Raw genomic sequence first — 23,540 nt, forward strand, 5'->3', positions numbered from 1 at the left:
AGCTAACATTGTGCCAGTTCCGAAGAAAGATGGGAAGGTCAGAGTATGTGTTGACTATCGGGATTTAAACAGAGCAAGTCCCAAGGACGACTTCCCGCTGCCAAATATACACATCCTGATCGATAACTGCGCCAAGCATGAACTCCAATCCTTTGTAGATTGCTTCGCGGGTTATCACCAGATTTGGATGGATGAAGAGGATGCAGAGAAGACAGCTTTTATTACACCGTGGGGTGTATACTGTTACAAAATGATGCCATTCGGCTTGAAAAATGTTGGGGCCACCTACATGAGAGCCATGACAACCATCTTCCATGATATGATACACAAGGAAATAGAGGTGTATGTGGACGATGTCATTATCAAATCCAAGAAGGCCGCAGATCACATAGCAGACTTGAGGAAGTTCTTCGACAGGATAAGGAGGTACAATTTAAAGTTGAACCTCGCAAAGCGTGCATTCGGGGTTCCCGCAGGGAAGTTACTTGGTTTCATTATCAGTCGTCGGGGGATCAAGCTGGATCCATCTAAAGTCAAAGCTATTCAAGAGTTACCGCCGCCCAAGAGCAAAAAGGATATGATGAGCTTCCTGAGGCGTCTCAACTACATTAGTCGGTTCATAGCCCAGTCCACAGTCATATGTGAACCCATCTTCAAGATGCTGAGGAAAGACGATGAAACGAGTTGGACCAAGGATTGTCAGAAAGCTTTTGACAAGATCAAGGAGTACCTGTCCACACCACCAGTTCTGGTCCCGCCAGAACCAGGATGACCTTTGCTACTCTATCTATCTGTATTGGATGGAGCCTTCAGATGTGTTCTGGGGCAACATGATGAGACAGGAAGAAAGGAGCAAGCCATATATTACCTGAGTAAGAAATTCACGCCTTATGAAGCACGGTATTCTCTGCTTGAACGCACCTGCTGTTCTTTGACCTGGACAGCTCAGAAATTGAGGCATTACTTCTGTGCCTACACCACCTACCTCATATCCAGGATGGATCCTCTGAAGTACATATTTCAGAAATCCATGCCCACTGGGAGGCTGGCTAAATGGTAGATACTACTGAGTGAGTTCGATAACGTCTATGTAACTCAAAAGGCGGTCAAGGGACAAGCATTCGCCGATCGCCTTGATGAAAATCCGGTGGGAGGAGAATACGAACCCTTGAAAACGTATTTTCCCGATGAAGAAGTATCATTTGTAGGAGAAGACATTACTGAGGCATAGTGCGGTTGGAGGATGTTTTTTGACGGAGTCGCAAATTTAATGGAGTAGGCATTGGAGCAGTTTTGGTATCAGAAATGGGTCAGCATTATCCGGTATCTGCCAAACTCAGATTCCCTTGCACCAACAATATGGCAGAATATGAAGCCTGCATACTAGGGCTTAACATGGCAGTCGACATGAACATTCAGGAGCTGTTAGTAATCAGTGATTCAGATTTGCTTGTGCACCAAGTACAAGGAGAGTGGGCCACCAAGAATTCCAAGATATTGCCATACCTGCACCACGTGCAGGAATTGAGAAAGAGGTTTGCAAAGATAGAATTCCGACGTGTGCCCAAGAATTCAGAATGAGTTTGCCGATGCATTAGCCACTTTGTCATCCATGATACAACACCCAGATAAGAACAACATTGATCCCATTCCGATAAGGATCCATAATCAGTTGGCTTACTGTGCTCATGTCGAGGAAGAAGCAGATGGAAAGCCTTGGTTCCATGACATCAAAGAATACTTATCAAAAGGAGAATACCCGGATCATGCAAATCATACCCAGAGACGCACACTCCGGAGATTGTCAAATCACTTCTTCCACAGCGGAGGGAACTTGTACAGAAGAACTCCTGATTTGGGGTTACTAAGGTGTGTCGACGCGAGTAAGCTTCTAAGCTACTTGAGGATGTGCACGCTGGGACCTGTAGTCCACACATGAATGGTTTCGTTCTGGCTAAGAAGATACTTAGGGCAGGTTACTTTTGGATGACCATGGAGACGGATTGCATTCAGTATGTCCGCAAGTGCTTTCAGTGTCAAGTGTATGCCGATATGATAAAAGTGCCGCCAAATGAGCTCAATGCAACAAGCTCACCTTGGCCATTCCCGCTTGGGGAATGGATGTTATTGGTCCAATTGAGCCCACCTCTTCAAACAGACACAATTTTATTCTGGTAGCCATTGATTACTTCACAAAATGGGTAGAAGCTGCATCTTACAAAGCTGTAACCAAGAAGGTCGTCGCAGATTTTGTCAAGGATCATATTGTCTGCCGATTCGGAGTTCCTGAGTCCATTATTACTGACAATGCCGCCAATCTCAACAGTGATCTAATGAAAGCTATATGTGAAGCTTTCAAAATCAAGAACAAGAATTCTATAGCCTACAGACCTCAGATGAATGGAGCCATAGAAGTCGCCAACAAAAACATTAAGAAGATACTAAGGAAAATGGTAGAGAACCACAAACAATGGCATGAGAAATTGCCCTTTGCTCTGTTAGGGTACTGCACCACCGTTCACACGTCAACCGGGGCAACCCCTTACATGTTGGTTTATGGTACCGAGGCTGTCATCCCAGCCGAGGTGGAGTTTCTTTCTCTAAGAATTATACAAGAAGCTGAACTTAGTGATGCAGAGTGGATAAGGAGCCGCTATGAACAATTGGCCTTTATCGATGGAAAGAGGATTAACGCAGTATGTCACGGCCAACTTTATCAGAATAGAATGTCCAAAGCTTTTAACAAAAGAGTCAAACCAAGACAGTTCGCACCAGGGCAGCTGGTATTGAAGAAAATCTTCACACATCAAGATGAGGCCAAAGGGAAATTCTCTCCCAACTAGCAAGGTCCGTACATGGTTCACAGAGTACTGATAGGAGGAGCACTCATACTTGCCGAAATGGACGGAGAAGTCTGGCCAAAACCAATCAATTCAAATGCAGTCAAGAGATACTATGCTTAGATACTCCACATTTCTTCATTTGATGTAATTGAACTACGCTTGACCTGATTCCCGTTTAAGAGGGGATACGTAGGCAGCCTTATGGGTTCTGTCATATTATAATAAAATTTTCATTTCCCCCAAGATCCGAAACTGGGGCAGAATTTTGAGGAGGACCCTCAAAATTCCGGAGCAAGTCCAGCCAACGCCATCGCATGCCAGGAAGTCAGTAATCAGTTAAAGAACTGGAGCAAGTCCAATATGAGATAGCTGCAATGCCTTTGAAATATGTTACAGTCACTAGTTCATCTAAATATATCAATATATTTCTAAAATAACTCTATTTTTATCAACAATTACATGCCTTACGAAAAACTCTATTTCCATAGTAGTCAAGTATCACCCAGGGGGAACTCGAAGGGGCTTTCAAAACGAAGTGGAGCAAGGCCAGCGGGCGAAGCACGAACCAACCTCCCCCTTACAGAACTTACGATTTTTCTTTGAACGTAGGCACGTCTGACGCAATGATAACATCCGCAGATATATGCCCGCAGCACGATTATCAAGCCATCCGACACCGAATATACATCTCCAGCTAAGACACATGCTACTTTTACTTACTACCTCCACATTTGCATAAGGCTAATCCTTGCCTCCCTATTGGCACGAGTCTAATCCTTGACTCCATAATTGCATGAGGCTAATCCTTGCCTCCCTACTTGCATGAGTCTAATCCTTGACTCCATGAGGCTAATCCCTGTCTCTGTAATTGCATGAGGCTAATCCTTGCCTCCCCACTTGCATGAGTCTAATCCTTGACTCTATGAGGCTAATCCTTGCCTCCCTATTTGCATGAGTCTAATCCTTGACTCCATGAGGCTAATCCTTGCCTCCCTACTTGCATGAGGCTAATCCTTGCCTCCCTACTTGCATGAGGCTAATCCTTGCCCCCATTTCGCATCGAGTCTAATCCTTGACTTCATCAGTCTANCCTGCTCCATTGCATCAGTCTAGCTGACTCACTCGTGTACACTTGACGTCTAATCCCGACTCCGTAACTGCTATGACGTCTAATCCTGCTCATACTGCATGACGCTANCTGCTCCATTGCATCGAGTCATCATTGACTCATGAGCTATCCTGCTCCATTGCATCGGATACCTGTCCAGTCTGCATTGACGTCATCCTTGCTCCATGAGCTACTGCTCGANATTGCATGCGTCTAAGCTTGCTCCATATTCGCATGNNCCCTTGACCTTTCCAGGGTCCTTGGGCCATGTACGGGCTAAAAAGTTGCCCCTTTTTTAGGGCCCCCTTTTTTCCCGGAAGTAACCCCCCTTTTTTTTTCGACGTACGTACGTACGTACGTACGGTACGTACCGTACCGTACCGTACCTACGTACGTACGTACGTACGTACGTACGTACGTACTACCCGTTCGACCCTACCCCACCTTGTCCTACTCGACGTACCTAATCCACTTCGACTCCACGTCACGGCTAAGTCCCCTGACCTCCCCATTTCGCATCGGGCTAACCCCTGTCCCCACTACCTTGCACTGAGTCCTAATCCTTGACTCCCATCGAGCCTAATCCCTGACCTCCATACTTTGCCATCGAGTCCTAATACCTTGACTCCATACTTTGCCATCGAGGCCTAATCCCTTGCCTCCCTATTTCGTATCGAGTCCTAATCCCTGACTCCACGCTTGCATGAGGCTAATGCTTGCCTCCATACTTTCATGAGGCTAATCCTTGCCTCCTTATTTGCATGAGTCTAATCCTTGACTCCACACCTGCATGAGTCTAATCCTTGACTCCACACCTGCATGAGTCTAATCCTTGACTCCCCACCTGAACGAGGCTAATCCTTTCCTCTATACTTGCATGAGGCTAATCCTCACCTCCACATTCGCATGGTACTAAGCACTGCCCTTTTGCACAGATATTGCTTTATTTTACTGTCTATTTGTTTTCCAATCGGGCTAAGCTCTGCCCTCCATTTCACAAGACTAAGCCTTGTCTTGTTAACATCATATTATTGCATATCATGGGCTGAAATATCGCTAATCTGTCCGAAGGCACTATAGTCTAAAGGCATCATCCTCATAGCCGAAAGACACCATGCCATGGCCTAAGGATCTCTCAGCTTGCATATCATTATTCAAAGGCGTCATGGTTCGGAGGCACCATTGTCATGGCCCGAGAACATCATTTCATGGCCTGCAAATCCCTCATTAAACAATTCATGGCCCAGGACGTCATGGTCCAAGGATGTCATCTTTAACCATCCGATGACAACCTTCATGGTCCAAAGGGAATCTGCATCATGTTTAAATTTTTGCAAATACGTTTGTAGCATCTTTTATCTGCAGGTAACCAGTAGACAACCGCTATCCTAGCAGGAGCAATCTCTCTCCATTTCCCTCAACCGTCCCGAACTTTAACCGCTCACCTTAACCGCTTCCGCATCGCATGTCCATTCTTGCAGTAATCTCATCGGCATACTCCGTGGATAAATCCAGAACTACACATAGCCTGATTCCTGTAAAACCAGGGATATGTAGGCAACTCGAAGACCGATGTTTGGCCTCTGCCCTTCAAAGCATCCCGTCCGGTCAAAATTGGCCATCATTTCTTTACCCGAAAACTCTTTCATCCTTCCCGGGTAAAGAAGGGCAGCTGTTGATACCCAATTTTTCCCTATATATTTTAAATATGCATAAATACTTTCAAAAATAGCATATAGATACATATATAAGCATGCACAAGGGTTTTACAATTTCTCCCATAATTTTAGGAATTCAAATCGATTTATTTCCTTCTCATTTATTCATAAAATCCCCAATAATTATATCCCAAATTATTATTATGATGATTTATTCATTTAATTTCTATACTTATACCAATATATGGTTAATATATTTTTTATACATTTTTATAATTGCATTTTTTATATTTTTAAGCTAAATTGCATATAATTGCAATGTTAGCCCATTTAACGTATAATTACATTTTATATGCGTAAAATTGGTCCCTACATTTTTAAAATGATAAATATATATTTTATATCATTTTGGTAAATAAAATTATCTTCCAAATATTGTTTATTATTTATTATAAATTAAATAGGGGAAAATTGGCTATTTAAATTATAGCCAGATTGGCATTTCAATTACAGCCTAAATTGAACCCAACCCAGGCCAATTTCCTATTAAAATACCCGACCCAGGCCCTATACACACTTACCCGACCCGAAATCCATTAAATCCTGGCCGTTGATCTCCCAAATCAACGGCCCGTATTACTTCTTTCCTTTTTTAATTCCTAAGACCCTAACCCTAGCCTCATTTCCAAAAGGCCGCCGCCTCTGTATCCTCTCGTCTCCTCTCTTCTCTCAACCTAACCCTAACCTTAACCCCCTTTCAACCGCCTCCCTTCTCCTATCTTCTCCGGTGACCACCCTTCAACCCCAAGCCTCCAATGGCTCCTCCATTGCCTTGCTCATCTTCTCTGAGGCCTTCAAGGGCCCTGGTCCACGCGGACTTGTATTTACGGTTTGCTGTTTTGGATGTTCATGGCTACTCCGGTATGATTTCGAGCAAAATCACACTGTATTTGTTACGATCTTTGATGTTTCTAAATAAGTTCTTCCATCTCTATTTGGGTTTCTTTTGAAACCCTAATTTTTGTTTGCATCTTTTAGATCTGTGCTATTTTTAAACCATTCGAGTCTATTTCTTTTATGTTTTACACTGTTCTTGAACCTCTTTTGCAAAAATCATCGATTTCAAGTTGTTTTTACTTTCTTTTGAAGTTAGGGTTTTTCCGAACTTCTTCTACACTTCGTTAAACCGATTCTTCATGTTTAAAACTTCTATCTGTTGCATATTTCAACTGATTCTATGATTTTACTCCTTTTTCAACTCGCCTATGTTGAAAACCCTAATTTCTTAGTCCCAACCTTGGGTTTCTGAGTGTCGTTTTGATAATATGTTTAGTTAATCTGTATGTTCTATGATTCTGTGATTTTTGCCTTATGTTTGCTTGTTAGGTTTATTGTGGTTATCCTTGCCTATTGTGTGATTTTGCTCTATTTTTGTTCACAGATGTTTCTGATTCTTTACTTCTCCTACCTGTATCATGCTTAGCCTACTAATTCAGACTATGCTCTACATGAATCCTTAATTTTATATGTGATTCTTGTCCTACTCGACCTCTTAGGGTTCTGATTTTTGCTTACCATGTGCTTGTTCTTGTAGAGTGGTGCTAAATCAATGTTATCTCCTATTCTTACATCCTTGAATCTTTGTGATTGATCTTTCACTGATTCCGCATGTTATTTCTACTGATTTTTACCTTGTCGAATGTTTTCTGACCTTATTCTATGGTCAATTATGCTATTAATTGATTGCTCAAGTCTTTCCTTGATTGAAGTGTGCTGAACCTGGCCTCTATTACATATTGTGTACTTTTACTATGCAAAAAATATTTCCTTAATTGGCATGTTCAGCCTTATACGATTTCCTTCCTTATTTGTTATATGTCTATTACCATTTAAGGTTAATTCCTCAATTAAAGGGAGTACTTACCTTGATTTCCTGACTGATTGATTCTGAGTTCCTTAGTCTTTCATTAACATAGGACACGAACTCTTGGTTCAAAATACTATTTCTCACACCTAAACTTTCTGCTATCTTTTGTACTACTTGCTACTACTCTAAGTTAGCCGGCTGCAAGCCAAGGCTAACCATTGTGTTCTCTTATTCTTTCATTCTGCTTACTGTCCTCTTTACTGGTATATTCTAGTTTCAATTCAAAGTTCCACAACAATATGATTTTCCTATTGTTTCAGTTCATCCTGTTTCTAGTTTGCTTCTATTTGTGGTTTTATTGTGAAACTTGCAGTTGATGTTTACATTATTATGTACCCCCCTTCCTTAAGATCAACATATTATCCCTCTGTTTGTTTCTGAGCATGTCTATACCAATTATCTCCTACTTGTTGTGTGCTTACCATCATATGCTCCATGAATCCCCAAATCCCTATCACCCCTGTATGTGATTTTGTTCTTCATGTCTAGTTTTGTGACTATGCCTGGTCAGCTGTTTCTGAGCATGTCTATACCAATTCCTAGACCTTTGCTTGATTATGTGTTTGCAATCATGTGTTCCATGAATCCCAAACCCCTTGACCCCTGTTTGTGACTACTGAATTTACTTTGGTTTTGTGACTACTGGCTATGTATAAACCTGTCCTAAGGTGTTGTGTTTGGACTTCTGTTCATTTTTTCAATCTCTTTTCAAAAAGTCTCTGTTGTTTTACTAAATTACTTTCAAATAGACTTTCTGTTTTAATACGGTTTTTCACTAAAACCTTTTAACTTGTGTCAATCACTTTCCCTCTACTCCTAAGTCAATAAGTTCTGCCCCCTCCAGTATGTGTACTGCCTTGGGATCCTTTTGAGAACCCTCTGAACTCTGGCGTACTGAGGCTGGCCCTTCCACATTGCACTTGTTCAATTTTTGGTTACCAAGTCTAGGTGTAAGCACTGCCCGGGATCCTTGAGATCCTTAGGGAACTTTGATGCACCTAGACTATGTCATTGTCTATGGAATTGAGGCATTCGAGGCCATTGGAGGCTTTGGGAATCTGGGCCTAATCGAAGGCTCCTTATAGAATAGCTTCTTGTTTTTCTTATTTACTTATGTAATTTATTCATTGGTCTGTAATAACTTGTAAACAAATATTGGGTATTTAGTGAAAGGGATGGGTAGATGCATGTTTGTGGGGTAATACGGGTAGAAATCATGCTCATAGGACTTTATTTTTAAATCTGATTGCTTTACCAAGTAGAAATCATGCTCATAGGACTTTACGTTTTAATTTGATTACCTTATCAAGTAGAAATCATATTTATAGGGCTTTACATCTTGTCATGTTTATCTCACCATGCTAGAAACCATGTCTATAGGTTTCAAACAATTCCATAATAGAAATCATATCTGCAATGTCTTAAAATCAGCTTAGCTAATGGATGCCATGTCTATAGGATATCATTTAACCTAGATTCCGTTATAACAAGTGTTTATGTATGTTTCCCTGCCTGCAAACCTTTAAAATCAGTATCAAAAGTTAGATATCATGCCTATAGGGAACCATACTCGAAATTCTGCCTGTCAACCTAAACTAGTCTAAATAAATCAATTTAATCCACGTTTAGTCATTTTCGGATTGATTTAATTAAGTATTTCATATTTCCTGAAACAAGTTCTTTAAAACTGCCTCAATCTATCATTAGATATCATGCCTATAAATTACAGAAATCTGTTTCAAAATCTACTTTGTTTTACTATATAAATGTACTAATCAGTGCTCCGCGTATAGGCAAGCCTTTAGGGCATTTTCCAAACTGCAACTCTAAAACTGTTTCTATTGCTTAATGTTTTTTTTGATCCTAACAGGCTTTAAAAATCAATAAGCAACTACTAGGGTCACTACTCCTGAGTTTATAAAAAAATAAGTTGCTTGTCTTCTGCATATTCACCTAGACATCCTGCCTTAAGATACTGTCTAATAAAAGCCCTTAATTGTGCTTGAGTCGTTGTGTTTATGTGCTTGTTTGAGGAGAAAACTTCGAGCCGCTAATTGATCCCTTTTATTTGCTGAAAGTCCTAAGTGTTTTGCTTGCCGCCTTAGAATTTTCACCTTTCTATAGGTAGAGGTCCTAACTCCCTCCAGGACCATTAAGAAGCGACGGGTAGCAGCAAGCAATAGAGATTGCTAACCAAAAACTCGCTTTGCATGACCAATAAGGGGATGGGAAGGGTAGATATGGGATATGATGACTATGTGCTAATGTCAAGTGTAGCCCCTCATCGAGGAGTGTTTACCGGACATTGTGTGGGGTGATCCTATAGGCTAACCAACCTAGGACCCCTCCTTCACCAAAATTCCCTTTTTATTTAAACCTTTGTTTTGTAACTTGTCCGAATCTTTATCTTATCACTTGAGTTATCTAACGTGCTTTACTTGGAACTTATTTGATCCAACTGTTTATTTGTAATGGACTAATTTGTGAATATATGTTCGGCCGGGACCCACAGTTGTGGACCAAGGGGGGTGCCTAACACCTTCCCCTCGAGTTTGCTTCGAGCCCTTACCCTAATCTCTGGTAATGCAAACCTATCCAATAGTTAATCACTCTAGGTGCCCTAACGCACCATAATCCATTAGGTGGCGACTCTTAAAATACCCAATTCCCAAAAGAAAATGAGTCATTACACCCTGTGAATGTCGAAACCCAGACCTCTCTCCGCGAGGAGGGAAAAAAGGGGGGAACGACAGCGACTACTTACTCTTCAGAGAGGTTGGCTTAGATTTACATTCGGGAGATAGTCCGGTTGCACAGTGTGGCTATTTCCATCGTATCAGATAGAGGCCCTCAGTTCACTTCCCATTTCTGGAGAGCCATTCAGAGTGAGTTGGGGACCCGCGTGGAGCTCAGTATAACATTTCACCCTCAGACCGACGAGCAGTCGGAGCGGACAGTTCAAATTCTGAAGGACATGCTTAGGGCATGTGTGATTGACTTTGGAGTACAGTGGGATCAGTTCCTGCCTTTGGTCGAATTTGCTTACAACAATAGTTATCGGTCCAGCATTGAGATGGCCCTGTTTGAGGCATTATACAGTCGGCGATGTCGTTCTCCTATCAGGTGGTTTGAGCCCGGAGAGGCTAAGTCGTATGGTACAGATCTGGTGAAAGATGCCTTGGATAAGGTGAGCTAATTCAGGAAAGACTTTGCACGGCTCAGTCCAGACAGAAGAGTTACGCGGATCAAAAGGCGCGTGATCTATCATTCATGGTCGGCGAGAAGGTTCTCTTAAAAGTCTCGCCGATGAAGGGTGTCATGAGATTTGGGAAGAAGGGCAAGTTGAGCCCAAGGTTTATTGGCCCATTTGAGGTGTTGAAGCAAGTTGGGGAGGTGGCATATGAGCTTGCTTTATCTCCCAGCTTATCGGGAGTCCACCCAGTTTTTCACGTGTCTATGCTTCGGAGGTATCATGTTGACTGGTCCCATGTGTTAGATTTCAGCACTATTTAGCTAGACGAGAGATTGCGCTACGAGGAGGAGCCAGTTGCCATTATTGATAGGCAGGAGCGCAAGTTGAGGTCCAAGAGGGTTACTGCAGTAAAGATCCATTGGAGGGGCCAACCAGTCGAGGAGGCGACATGGGAGTCCGAGGAGGACATGCGGAGCAGATATCCACACTTATTCGGCACTTCAGGTATGAATCTAAACCCGTTCGAGGACGAACGTTTGTTTAAGAGGTGGAGGATGTAACGATCCGACTGGTCGTTTCGCTTTTTAGAACCCCGTTCACCTAAATAAGACTTCCCGTGCTTGCCTTAATTAATTTACGACCTACGGGGATGGTTGGTTCGGGATTTGGAGGAGTTTGGGTTGAAATAAGCACACTTGATTCTTTAAGATTTTCTTAAAAGGCTATGTTTGACCTTGGTCAACATTTTTAGTAAACGGACCGGACTCGTGATTTGACGGTCCCGGAAGGTCCATAGGAAAATATGGGACCTGGGCGTATGCTCGGAAACGAATTCCGAGGTCCCTAGCCCGAGTAATGAATTTTTGTTGAAAATTGTTAAACTGGAAATTCTAAGGTTTTAATGAAATCGAATAATGCTTGATCATGTTGGTATCGGGCCCATATGTTAGTTGCGGAGCCCAGTACAGGTCCAATATAACATTTAAGACTTGCCCGCAAAATTTGGTGTCAGTCCGTGTAGTTTAAGTACGTTTCGGCACGTTAGAAGTGAATTGAAGAACTTGAAGTTCATAAGTTTGATTCAATTGGTTTTAGGGGGTGATTCATAGATTTAGGGTTGTTTCGGGCTCTCTGAGGGTTCGAGCGAGTCCGTTTTATGATTTCAAACTTGTCGGTATATTCGGGCGGGGCCCGGGGGCCCTGAGCGTCAATCGAGCGAGGCTCGAGTGAAGTTGGAAATTTTGGGAAGGAGCTGAAGCTCCCAGCTATCTGTCATAACCGCACCTGCGGTTGGTCAGCCGCAGGTGCGAGACCGCAGAAGCGGTCTTCCTCTCGCAGATGCGGCCAAGCCAGGCCAGGCCTAAAGCCGTAGATACGGCTGTTTTTCCGCAAAAATGGAGCCGCAGAAGCGGCTTGCATCTCGCAGATGCGGCCCAACGGCCCAGTTGAGTTTCTGCAGAAGCGGGCAAACTTCCCACAGATGTGGTGGGCGTAGGTGCGGCCCAACATCGCAGATGCGGAAATCACTGAAGCTGTGAGCTCATTTCATACGGGCTCCAGGCCATTTTTGCCCACTTTTCGCTCGTTTATTTTGGTGATTTTGGAGCTCTTGAGAGATGATTTTCACCTAGCATCTTGAGGTAAGTTCATACTCCTTATTTCTAAGTTTAATACTTGAGTTTTGGGTAGATTAACACACAAAGATTAGGAAAAATCAAGGGATTAGAGCAAAACCTAGGGTTTTGATAAATCTTAGATTTCACCACGAAATTTTTTATGAAATGAAGTAGAAATCACATATTATTGATCCCTAGGCTATAGAGAACAACTTTCTTCGAAAAATTTCGGAATCCGGGCACGTGGGTCCGGGGTCGGATTTTAGGAAACTTGTGTTTAAGGCCGGGAAATTACTTTAGTAATTAAAATGCGAACTCTTGAGCTTGTATTTACTAGTTCCTACCTCGTTTAATTAGTTTTTGATCGTTCGGCTCCAAATTGAGGGTTTGAGCACGTTCTTGGTATTGGAAGCACGTTTTGGAGCGAGGTGAGTCTCCTTTCTAACCTTGTAAGAGGGAATGGTCCCCATAGGTGAGTTAATTAAATCATATGTGCTAAGTGTGGGGGCTACGTACACACGAGGTGACGAGAGTTTAGGACCCTTATCATGATATGTTTGTATGTGTCTATATCCTTTCATGTTAATGAGATCACTTAGGACTTGTTAGAAGTTGGAACAATGTATAAGAACGCATGTACTTATTTGATAACTCGTGTGAATTTATGACTATGATTGTGCCTTATGTTCCCTCTTGATGATGATTTATATTTGTGGATCGGGCCGATCGCCTCGGTAGAAATAGATGCATCTATGGTTCGCGCCATTCGATCCTCTGGTAGTGCACATTTCTTTCATGTTGGATCGAGCCGTACGACCTCGGCATAATGTGCGCATTTAGGGCACCTATAGGGGTTCAACTACAACTACATTTGATAACCAGAGATAGGGTAAGGGCTTGAAGTTATCCCAAGGAAAAGGTGTTAGGCACTCCTCAGGATCCACTAGTTTGGTTCCCGGCCAAATAGTTCTTTGTGAATTTGTGCAATTAACAAGTAGACAAATAAGGCTCAAGTAAGAGGGGATTTTAAATATACAAGTGTTTGAAAAATGATTAAATAAAGCAAAAGTTTCGAAAAGAGTTATAACTAAGCATGTTGATGAATGTAAAGGGGTCCTAGGTTTGTTTGTAATATGGATCACATCAATGTAATACCCGGTAATCACTCCTCAAAAGAGGGGCTACATGTGGTATTAGCGCACCGGTCATCATATCCATATTTACCCTTCCCACCCCGTAAAGGTATTTAAGGCGAGGATTGGTCTCGAACTCTATTGCGTGCTATTAGCCGTCCCCTTCCTATCAGTCCCGGAGGAATTTCAGGACTACTATTCCTATAAGAGGGAAGATTTTAGGCTGACTCTTAGGTTTAAAGCCAAAAGGCTAAGGCGACATACAAAACACATAGGACTGCATTTAAAAGGGAAACATGTTGGCAATTAGAAGGCTCATACAAACCTCCGCAAATAATGCACAAAAATAGCACGACTCAAACACAGTTAAAGTCTGAATTTTAAAAGAGCCCTAAAGCAGGGGATTTGAGTCAAAAACAGATTCATTACATAGCTCAGATAAGAAGTCCGAATCAGGCTTGCCTGCTGGTTGTAGCAGTTGCTAATTAAACAAAGGTAGTTCCAGTTTTATTCAAATATTTACCTAAGGCTTGCCTAGGCGTAATACTATTATCCTATGAGCATGATATCTAGAGTGATGCTGTAAATAGTGATTAATTTTAAACAGGCGATTTGGATCCTATAAACATGCTTTCTAAACCGTATTGATAAAAGGAATAGGTTGTTTAAGCTAATTCAGAACAATACGAGTCAAACCGATTTTTTAACTAAACTGGTTTTAGATCCTATAGGCATGATCTCTATTATAGCTGATTTTTATTCCTACAGACATGGTATCTAAGTATTAAAAGGCTGATTTTGGTCCTATAGGCATGGTATCTAATTGAACATGAAATGGAGTAGGCAGGATTTACTTGATCACAGCGAAATTCCTATAGGCATAATTTCTATAAAAATATTGATTTTAATCTTATAGGCATGATATCTAATTTCGAAGCTGATTTTAACCTTGTGGACATGATGTCTGATTATAGCCATTAGATCCTATAGGCATGATGTCTAAGTGTGGAAGTAAAACATGCTGAATTTATTAAACAGATCCAGTAGGCATGATGTCTAAGTGTGGAAGTAAAACGTGCTGAATTTATTTAACAAATCCTATAGGCATGTTATCTAAGTGTGGAAGTAAAACATGCAGAATTTATTAAACAAATCCTATAGGCATGTTGTCTAAGTATGGAAGTAAAACATGTAGAATTTATTAAATAAATCCTATAGGCATGCTGTCTAAGTGTGGAAGTAAAACATGCAGAATTTATTAAACAAATCCTATAGGCATGCTGTCTACCCTTAAAACATGCATAATTACCCCATCCCTTTCCACTAGCAACCCCAATATTCGTTACAAATTATTACAGACCAAATACTTGAAATACAAAAGAAGAAATGAAAAAAAAAGCTACAACCGTAGGAAGCCTGATTTGACTTCCTATCTGAGATATGCAATGAACCGCATCATTGCCAATATTATTCCAAAGCCTTTCTCATACCTGGGTGTGTCAAAGTTCCCTAAGGGTCTCAAGGAACCCCGGATAGTGCTTACACCCAGGCTTGCATAACCAGACATAAACGAGTGCAGTGTGGAAGGGCCAACCCTTATGTGTCCAAATTCAGAGGGAGCTCAAGGGTCCCAAGGCAAGGCTCACACAAGAGGGGCAGAATTTAGGTTCTAAGAATATAGTGGAAGTGCAGAACAGAGATTAACTAAAACTGGGTTGGAAATAATAAGTGGTGAAAGTGATTTTGAAAACAGTAGTAGTAAAGCTCAAAATACATAGAATCAGTAGTTACACAAAGGGGTCGAGGGGTTTTGGGAATACATTGTATGAAGCATATGACCCCAGAAAGAGGCAGGTTTGGTCATGCACAGTAATAGATGATGCTGGCATGCCCACAAACCAATCAAAGGAACACAAACACATAGAGGGGATATGGGGTTTGGGATTCATAAGTCAGCAAATCACGTAACAGAGCACAGACATAGGGAAACATTAATCTAAAAGGGAAAGGGATTATGGGATACATTGTATTACCCCAGCAGGGGTCTGGTTTGGTCATACACAGCAATAGCTGATGCTGGCATGGACACAAACCATCCAAAGGAACACAAATCAAACCAAGTAGGCCCCATTTGCAATCACAAGCTAATTTCCCCAATAGTGGACCTTTGGGAACCGTCGAAAGCTTTGACGTTGATGGCCCCGTCCTTGATCTTATGCAGCCCTTTTCCCAATGTCCTGAGTGTTACCAACGGACAAATGTTGGGACCGGACCCTCCATCGACCAGGATCCTGGTGATAAAATAATCCTCGCACTGCGCGGTGATGTGCAATACCTTGTTGTGACTCAACCCTTCTGGTGGCAGCTCATCTTCGTGAAAACTGATCTTGTGACTTTCCAATACCTGGCCTACCATGTTAGCCATTCGGTGATGTTACTTGGTACATATGCCTCACTTAGCACTCTTAGCAAGGCATTCTTGTGTGCATTGGAACTTTGTAGCAAAGCAAGAATAGAAATCTGTGCCGTTGTTTTGTTCAGCTGATCGATGACTGAGTATTCTTTGGATTGTATCTTTCTTCAGAGATCGTCGGGCCCGGTTTCAGTGATGGTTGGCCGACTAGAGGCCTTTTTGCTTGACTCAGCCAAATGTTCCAGGGTATAAACCCTGCCGGTTCTTGTCATACCCTGTGCCACAACGGCTTCCGCGAACTTGACCTTCCCCTTTCTTCTGGCCTCGGCTGGGTAGTCCCAAGGTATGGCATTAGTGTGGAATAGTGTTACTGCCGACATTGCCACTGGAATTGGTGTGGCTATCCTTCAGAGAGCGGCATTCATCAATAGTATGTCCTTTCATGCCAGAATGGTATGCACAGGATTTATTTGGATTGACCCACTGAGAAGGGTTTTTAGGTGTTATAGCAGGGATAGGGGTGACATAACCAGCAGCTTTGAGCCTTTCGTATAGTTGGTCAATTGGTTCAGCAATGGCGGTATACTGTTTGGGAGGTCTGCGGTCAAAATTTGGTCGAGGTCTAGGGAAGTTTTGACGTGGGGGAGGTGATTGATAGTGGGATGGTTGGGTGTTTTAGGCTTGATAAGCATGTGGTGGTTAGGAGTATTTAGGTGAAGTGGGCTGATATGCGGGAGGTGGAGCTGACTGATAAGTGGGTGGTGGAGTATGGTAAGAGGGTGAGGGTGCTTGGTAATTTGGAGTAGGTTGATATGTGGGTGGATGCATTGGATAGGTTTGGTATTTGATAGGGGATTTGGTCCTCTGTGCAACCATTATAGCACCTACGTCCCTTTTCTTAGACGTACCACCAGATTGTAAAGCCTTATTGGTAGCTTGCAAGGCTTCAAAGTTCGTAACCATACCATTCTTGATGCCTTCCTTGATCCTTTCTCCTAGCTTGATGATATCAAAAATTTATGATTCTCGATCAGCATCAGCCTCTCATAATACTGTGGGTCTTGGGCCCGAACGAAGAATTTGTTCATTTGCTCTTCTTCCAAAGCAGGCCTAACCTTAGCAGCTTCTGACCTCCATCGAGTAGCATACTCACGGAAGGTCTCTGTGTGTTTCTTCTTCAAGTTTTGAATATAGAACACATCTGGTGCATTCTTTGTGTTGAACCTGAATCTGTCTATAAAATCAGATGCCATGCTTACCCAGCTTGTCCACTTCTTCGGATCTTGGCTAATGCACCAAAATAAGGCGTCTCCCTTCAAGCTCCTCATGAAAAGCTTCATGCGGATTTTCTCGTCTTTTCCTACTCCAACCAATTTGTCACAGTATGTTCTCAAGTGGACCCTTCGATCCCCTGTACCATTAAACATCTCGAACTTGGGAGGTTTATACCCCTTGGGCAGTTCGACATCGGGCTATACGCAAAGATCTTCATAGTTTAACCCCTCAATTCCCTTACTACCATCAACGCCTTGAATTCTACTAGTCAACTTTTTAAGCTCTTCGGCCAGATTTCTGATGAGCAAGTCCTTATCATCGGACTCGGGTATGCTTGAGATGGGCTGGGTGGAGTGTGGCACAGTTTCCACGTAGATGTGGGGTATTATGTTGGGTGTGGCAGTGGTCATTTGTGGAGTTCCGGAGTTCTGGGATGAGCAGTGAGGTATTATTTGAGGTATGGCAAGTATTGCAGTGGTGGTGAGGAGCGGGATGGTTTTGTTGCTTTGGGATGTTTTGCGGAGGTACAATATTCTGAGTTTTTGGGAAAGTAACCTCTGGAGTGGTGAGGGAAAATGACAAATTTGCCAGATTCCGGACTTCATCAAGTTCTTCCTGAAACTTCAACAGCTTTTGTTCTAGTTGGGATGCATTTTCCTTGGGGACCAGAGTACCATGAGTGACCTCTACCCGTTCAACTGAGTTGTTCGAATCTTCCATTTTTCCTTTGTTTCTGTGTCTGACAGGACTGGGAGGAGGAGTAGGTGGAGGGCCCCTAGATCTCGTAAAATATGATGATGTTGCCAGAGTTCACGAACTAACCTTTGGGGAGGGGAATAAACAAAAAGTAAAACAAAAGGTAACAAGTTAGTGAGGATCATTAGAAAAATGTTGCAATATTTAAACACGTAGTGCTGAAATATAAAGCGCGTCCTAATTTTGGGGACCTCGTTATGCCCGAGGTAGGCCTAGCGACAAGTTAATTTGGAGAACTTAGAATGCTAAGTGCCTCATTTCATTGATAAAAGGTAGACGAATCCCAAAACGACACTAAATAACAAGAAAACAAAAATCACTAATGGCCATCGGCCTTATTACATCTTATAAAGCGGAAATGGAAATTCCTATCTATTTGGTACCAGAGGGACCTTCCCCAGACTCGGCATTGTTGGCTCCATCGAACAGCTCCCCTAGCTCGCGCAGTCCTAGTAGCAAGTAAGCTCTGGCCAGATGTCCGCCTTCATTTCCTTCAGCAGTCTGGCAGACTTCGTGCCTCATATTTCTGCAAGACAAAAAGGTTAGGCCCTTACCCCCACCAGACTCGACTATTTAATATCAACAGTTGGCATAAAAGCATTTTAGTTCTCCAAATAAATGCACAAAACATGGTAGTGTCCGTTTGGGTTTTGGGAAAACCCAGTGGACTTTGGACAAGGCTATCTTAAAGAGTCATTATGCGGACAACATAACTGACTCGGCTAGGTTTGACCATGATGCATGCACAATTAAATAGAGTAAGGTTTCTATGGGGTATTAGACTGGTACCCTTTAGCGGACAACTCAAGAGGGAAAGGCGCGGAACCGTCGACTACACCGTTGATCGACTGGTTTTACCGCAAATATGCCTTTGCCGGATTTAGGGGGTGATAATATCGGAAGGGCGCAACCACTCATTGTAAGTGTTACTATGGTATTTTGTTTGGCACGAGTGGAATATGATGTTGAAAACATGCTTATGCAATAACTAAAACAAGTTGTCACGTATTTGCACGTTCATAAAATAATAATTATAATAATTTAAAACAGTAATGAAGGAATGCAGTAAAGGAAGGCGGTAAAAGAAATAAGAGAAAGAAACAAAAGACAAGTTAGTTTTGTAATAGAAGAAGGAATTAAATGCTTAAAGAGATTAAACAAATAAAGGGATATAAGAAATGTAAAGTCATAGTAATAGCTTGAAATGGTGAAAGCCTAAAAGAATATTCCCCAGCAGAGTCGCCATGCTGTAGCGCCCCCTTTTTCTCGCGAAATCGGGTTTATGACATTTGGGAAGACAACTCGTTCCCTTTTGGGAATTGGGTTTTGGATTGAAGAGTCGCAACCTAATGATTTAAGTGCATTAGGACACTAAGAAGGGTTTGAATCAAGTAACCGGAGATTGGGTAAGGGCTTGAAATTATCCCAAGGGGAAGGTGTTAGGCACTCCTCAGGATCCACTAGTGTGGTTCCCGGCCAAACTATTGTTGTGACTTAAATACAAATAACACATAGGCAAGTAAGAATTTCAAACAAGAGGGGATTTTCATATAATGGTCACAAATAACAAAGTCGGAAAGAACTAAAGAGAGTTGATTTTCTTAGAAGAAATGGTTTTAAAAGATTTAAAAGAAACAAAGAACAAAAGGAAAGGGGGTCCTAGGTTTATTAATAATATGGATCACCCCACACAACATCCGGTAAGAACTCCTCAATGAGGGGCTACACGTGATGTTATCGCGTGGTCATCATATCCATATCTACCCTTTCCCACCCCATTAAGGTATTAAAGCGCGGAATGGTCTCATTTACCTATTGCATGCTATTACCCGCCCCAATCCTATCAGCCCCGGAGGTCTTGGGACTACTAATCCTAAAGGGAGGAGATATTGGCTTATTTGTGGTTTCAAAAGGTAAAATACTAAGGCGACAGGCAAAAACACATATAGCAAATTTGGGGAAAAGCATATAAACAAACAAAGGCTCAAATACACCTCCTTTAAACAGAGAAAAGCAAGTAGTTAGCATGACTTGCACATACAGTTTAAGGTCTAAATAAAACTTAAAAGGTTGCGGCAGACTGATTTGTTACATAGTTTAGATAAGAAGCCCGAAGCAGGCCTACCTGTTGGTTGTAGCTAATAAAAACTGATTCAGTATATAAAATTTACCCTATGGTTTGCCTAGGTGTTGGACGAAGATCCTATAGACATGATATTTACTGATTTCAGAAACAATGAATTAAACTGAATACATATTGATTTAAGAAAAAGTTGCCAGTTATTAAAGGAAGACAAGTTTTAGCAAAAGATCATAAGTTCTGCAACTGGTAAGGCATTATTACTGGTTTTAGACTTATAAGCGAGTGAGGCGATTCAGATTTGGTTAAAGCTCCTATAGGCATGCTTTCTATACATTTGTTGACTTTAGAACACTTTTACAGACATAGAGAAACGCAGAAATCCTACAAACATGATATCTAGGTGTTGTATTTTATATGAACATGATATCTAATTGCAATTGATTATTTAGGACCTATAAACATGTTTGCCTAATGAAAGTGGATATGCAAGATTCAGAAAGACCTATAGGCATATTTTCTATATGCATATGCAGAATTCTAATTTCGAATAATTGTAGACATGGCATCTATATGAGTGAATGCAGGATCCCTATAGACATGGTATCTATATAGGAGAGAATGCAGAAATTCAGAAACTCCTATAGACATGGTATCTATATATGAGAAAATACAGGATTCCTAAAGACATGTTATCTACCCTTTGCATACATGGTTACCCCTCCCTTTTTCACTAGCCATCCCCGAGAGTTTTATTGAAAAGATATTACAGCCCAAAAAAAAGAAGTAAAGTAAAGAAAATACATCAGAAATAAAAAATACAACCAAGGAGAACCTGATTCAGGCTTCCTGTCTGAAGTATAAAGTAAACCAACTCCAAGAGGTCACATTTCAAAGCCTTTCTCCCATTTGGATGTGTCAAAGTTCCCTAAGAGCCTCGAAAAGGACTCCGGGCAATGCTCACACCCAAATGCATTACCACATTAAGACATAGTGCAGTGTGGAAGGGCCAGCCCTCAGGTGCCCAAGTTCAGAGGGAACTCAAGGTCCCAAGGCAAGGCTCACAAGAGGGGGCAGAACTTAGGGACTAAGAGAGAGTGCAAGTGCAGAAGTGGAATTCTGAAAGGGGAAAGGGAAAAGGGAAACAGTTTAAATCAGTACACATAAGGGTATAGGGAATGGGGAGTTGCAAGAGGCAAAACAGGCTGGTGGGCATACCCAGCAATGGGAGATGCTGGCACACCCTTAGGCCTGTTAACACATATTGTTTAGAGGTTAAGATCCCCATGGATCAAACTTAATTCATGGACAACAACTTACATTGCCATGCCTCAAGTCATAACTCAAAACACATAGGGGTAATAGGGGGTAGGGGTTCATTACAAACAAAGAGAAAGGAATCAACATGCTAGTTTAAATATTTAACTCTGCAGCAGCAGTAAAGTAGACATGGATACAAAAGCTGTAAATAAACATATTGTGATGATGCTGAAGCTTAAATTAGGACATACCAGTTTCAAAGAAACAAATAGAGAAAAAGCAATAGGTCTTGTGAACAGGCCACAGTGCAGGCAAAGAGAGAATACTATTATGAGTAAGTATGAGTTCAGAAGAGGTTGTGAATTGTGAAGTGAAGGATTGTAAATCGTGTGTGCTGTGTGTTAAAGAGTCGTGCATTTATAGTGTTGAAAACTAGGCAGAAATAAGGTAAGAAAATAGTAAAGGAACTTATTGTCAATTAAGCATCAATTACACAAGACTTCCCTTTAATTAAGGGATTCAGATTCAAACGGGTAAAACAATTTAAGGAAAGAAATTAAATAAGCCTTTGTGCAAAACATGTAATTAAGGGCAAATACATAAAAGGTTATTTAAGGATAGGGTTTTTGAAGTACACGGTTGTACAAATAAGGTAAGTAAATCAATTAACAACTAGTAAATCAAAAAATTAAGGATCTTGTAATTACTGACCAAGTCGCAAAAGCTGAGAAGGGTTTTAACTTGGGTCAAGTCATAGAGAGAATCAGCAAACAAGGAAAGAAAATCAATCAGACATACTCAAAAGGAAGTCTGAACTAATCAAAAATTTGAAAACCATTTTAGAGGGAAATTCATTGCATATATAGAGCATATAGACATGTCAAGCATGAAAGAAGATGTTGTGTTATTGTAAAAATCAGTAGAAAATAGACCACAGAAGCGTAGTTGTCACATAGGTCAGCAAAAGTAGATGAGAAGTATCTTTTAGCAGTATACAAAGGATCCGACGTACAGTTCTTAGAAGAGTTTAGCAAAAGCTGGAATCATGTGAAAAACAAGTGTTTTGAAACTCATTTCAGAGACTCGAAATAGGTTCAGGGGTCTCAGAAAAAACTGAAACCTCTACCATGTTCCTCTCAGCAATTGAAACTGAGAAACATGATAGAAAGGCAACATGCAGAGCACAGTAGAAGAGCTCAAAGAAAAATAGAGTAGAAGAAACTAACACGAAACAAAAAAATGGAAAAAATGATAAGATCGGTAGTAGAAACATGCTGAGAAGTTTATTAAGGAAACTTAAGAACATAGTAATGGAAATATAGTAGGGGAAATATATCAGAACACAATAGAGAAGATACAGTGGAGAAAGCATACGAAAACACAGTATAGGAAAATACAGCAGAAGAAGCATGTAAGAACATGGTAGGAGAAAATATAAGAACATAGTAGAGGCAAATACACAAAAAAGAAAGGAGAAACATTTAAAACTTTTTAGAAAACCCTAGATCGGAAAAGAAATGGTTTTGAAAGTAATTTTTGCAAGAAAAACCAGAGAAATCATTTGAAAACTTAGGGAAAGCATAGACACACAACGAATCTAAATGAATCGGAGAAAACCTCGAAGGGTTAGGGTTTCAGAAGTGTGACGACCCGACCCTTCGTCTCATGTGTTACTGCTCCGTTTTCCCCGTTTATTGCTTCTTCACGTTTCGTTATCGGTATGTGGTGTGTGAGAGTTGATTTGGATTGGTTTTGATAAGAAATGAGACACTTAGTCTCTTTAAGGAAGGCTTAAGTTGGAAAAGTCAACCGGACGTGACTTATGAGTTAGAAGGTTCGGATGTGATTTCCGGTGATTCGGTTAGCTTCGGGGGATGATTTGTGACTTAGGAGCGTGGTCGGAATTGATTTTGGAGGTCCGGTGTAGAATTAGGCTTGAATTGGCGAAGTTAGTATTTTGGCGAACTCCGGTTGATAGGTGAGATTTTGATCCGAGGGTCGGAATGGAATTCCGAGAGTTGTTGTAGCTTCGTTAGGTGATTTTGGATATGTGTGTAAAATTTCAGGTCATTCGGACATCGTTTGGTCGGGTTTTTGATCGAAAGTGCATTTCGAAAGTTTTTGAAGAACGTAGGCTTGAATTCGATGAGATTTGATGGTTTTAGCGTTGTTTGATGTGTTTTGATGATTGGAACAAGTTTGAGTGATGTTATGGGATAAGTTTGTGCTTTTGGTTGAGGTCCCGGGGGCCTCGGGGTGATTTCGGGTGGTCAATCGG

The sequence above is a fragment of the Nicotiana attenuata genome, chromosome 3 (assembly GCF_001879085.1).
Source record: "Nicotiana attenuata strain UT chromosome 3, NIATTr2, whole genome shotgun sequence".
Classification (NCBI taxonomy): domain Eukaryota; kingdom Viridiplantae; phylum Streptophyta; class Magnoliopsida; order Solanales; family Solanaceae; genus Nicotiana; species Nicotiana attenuata.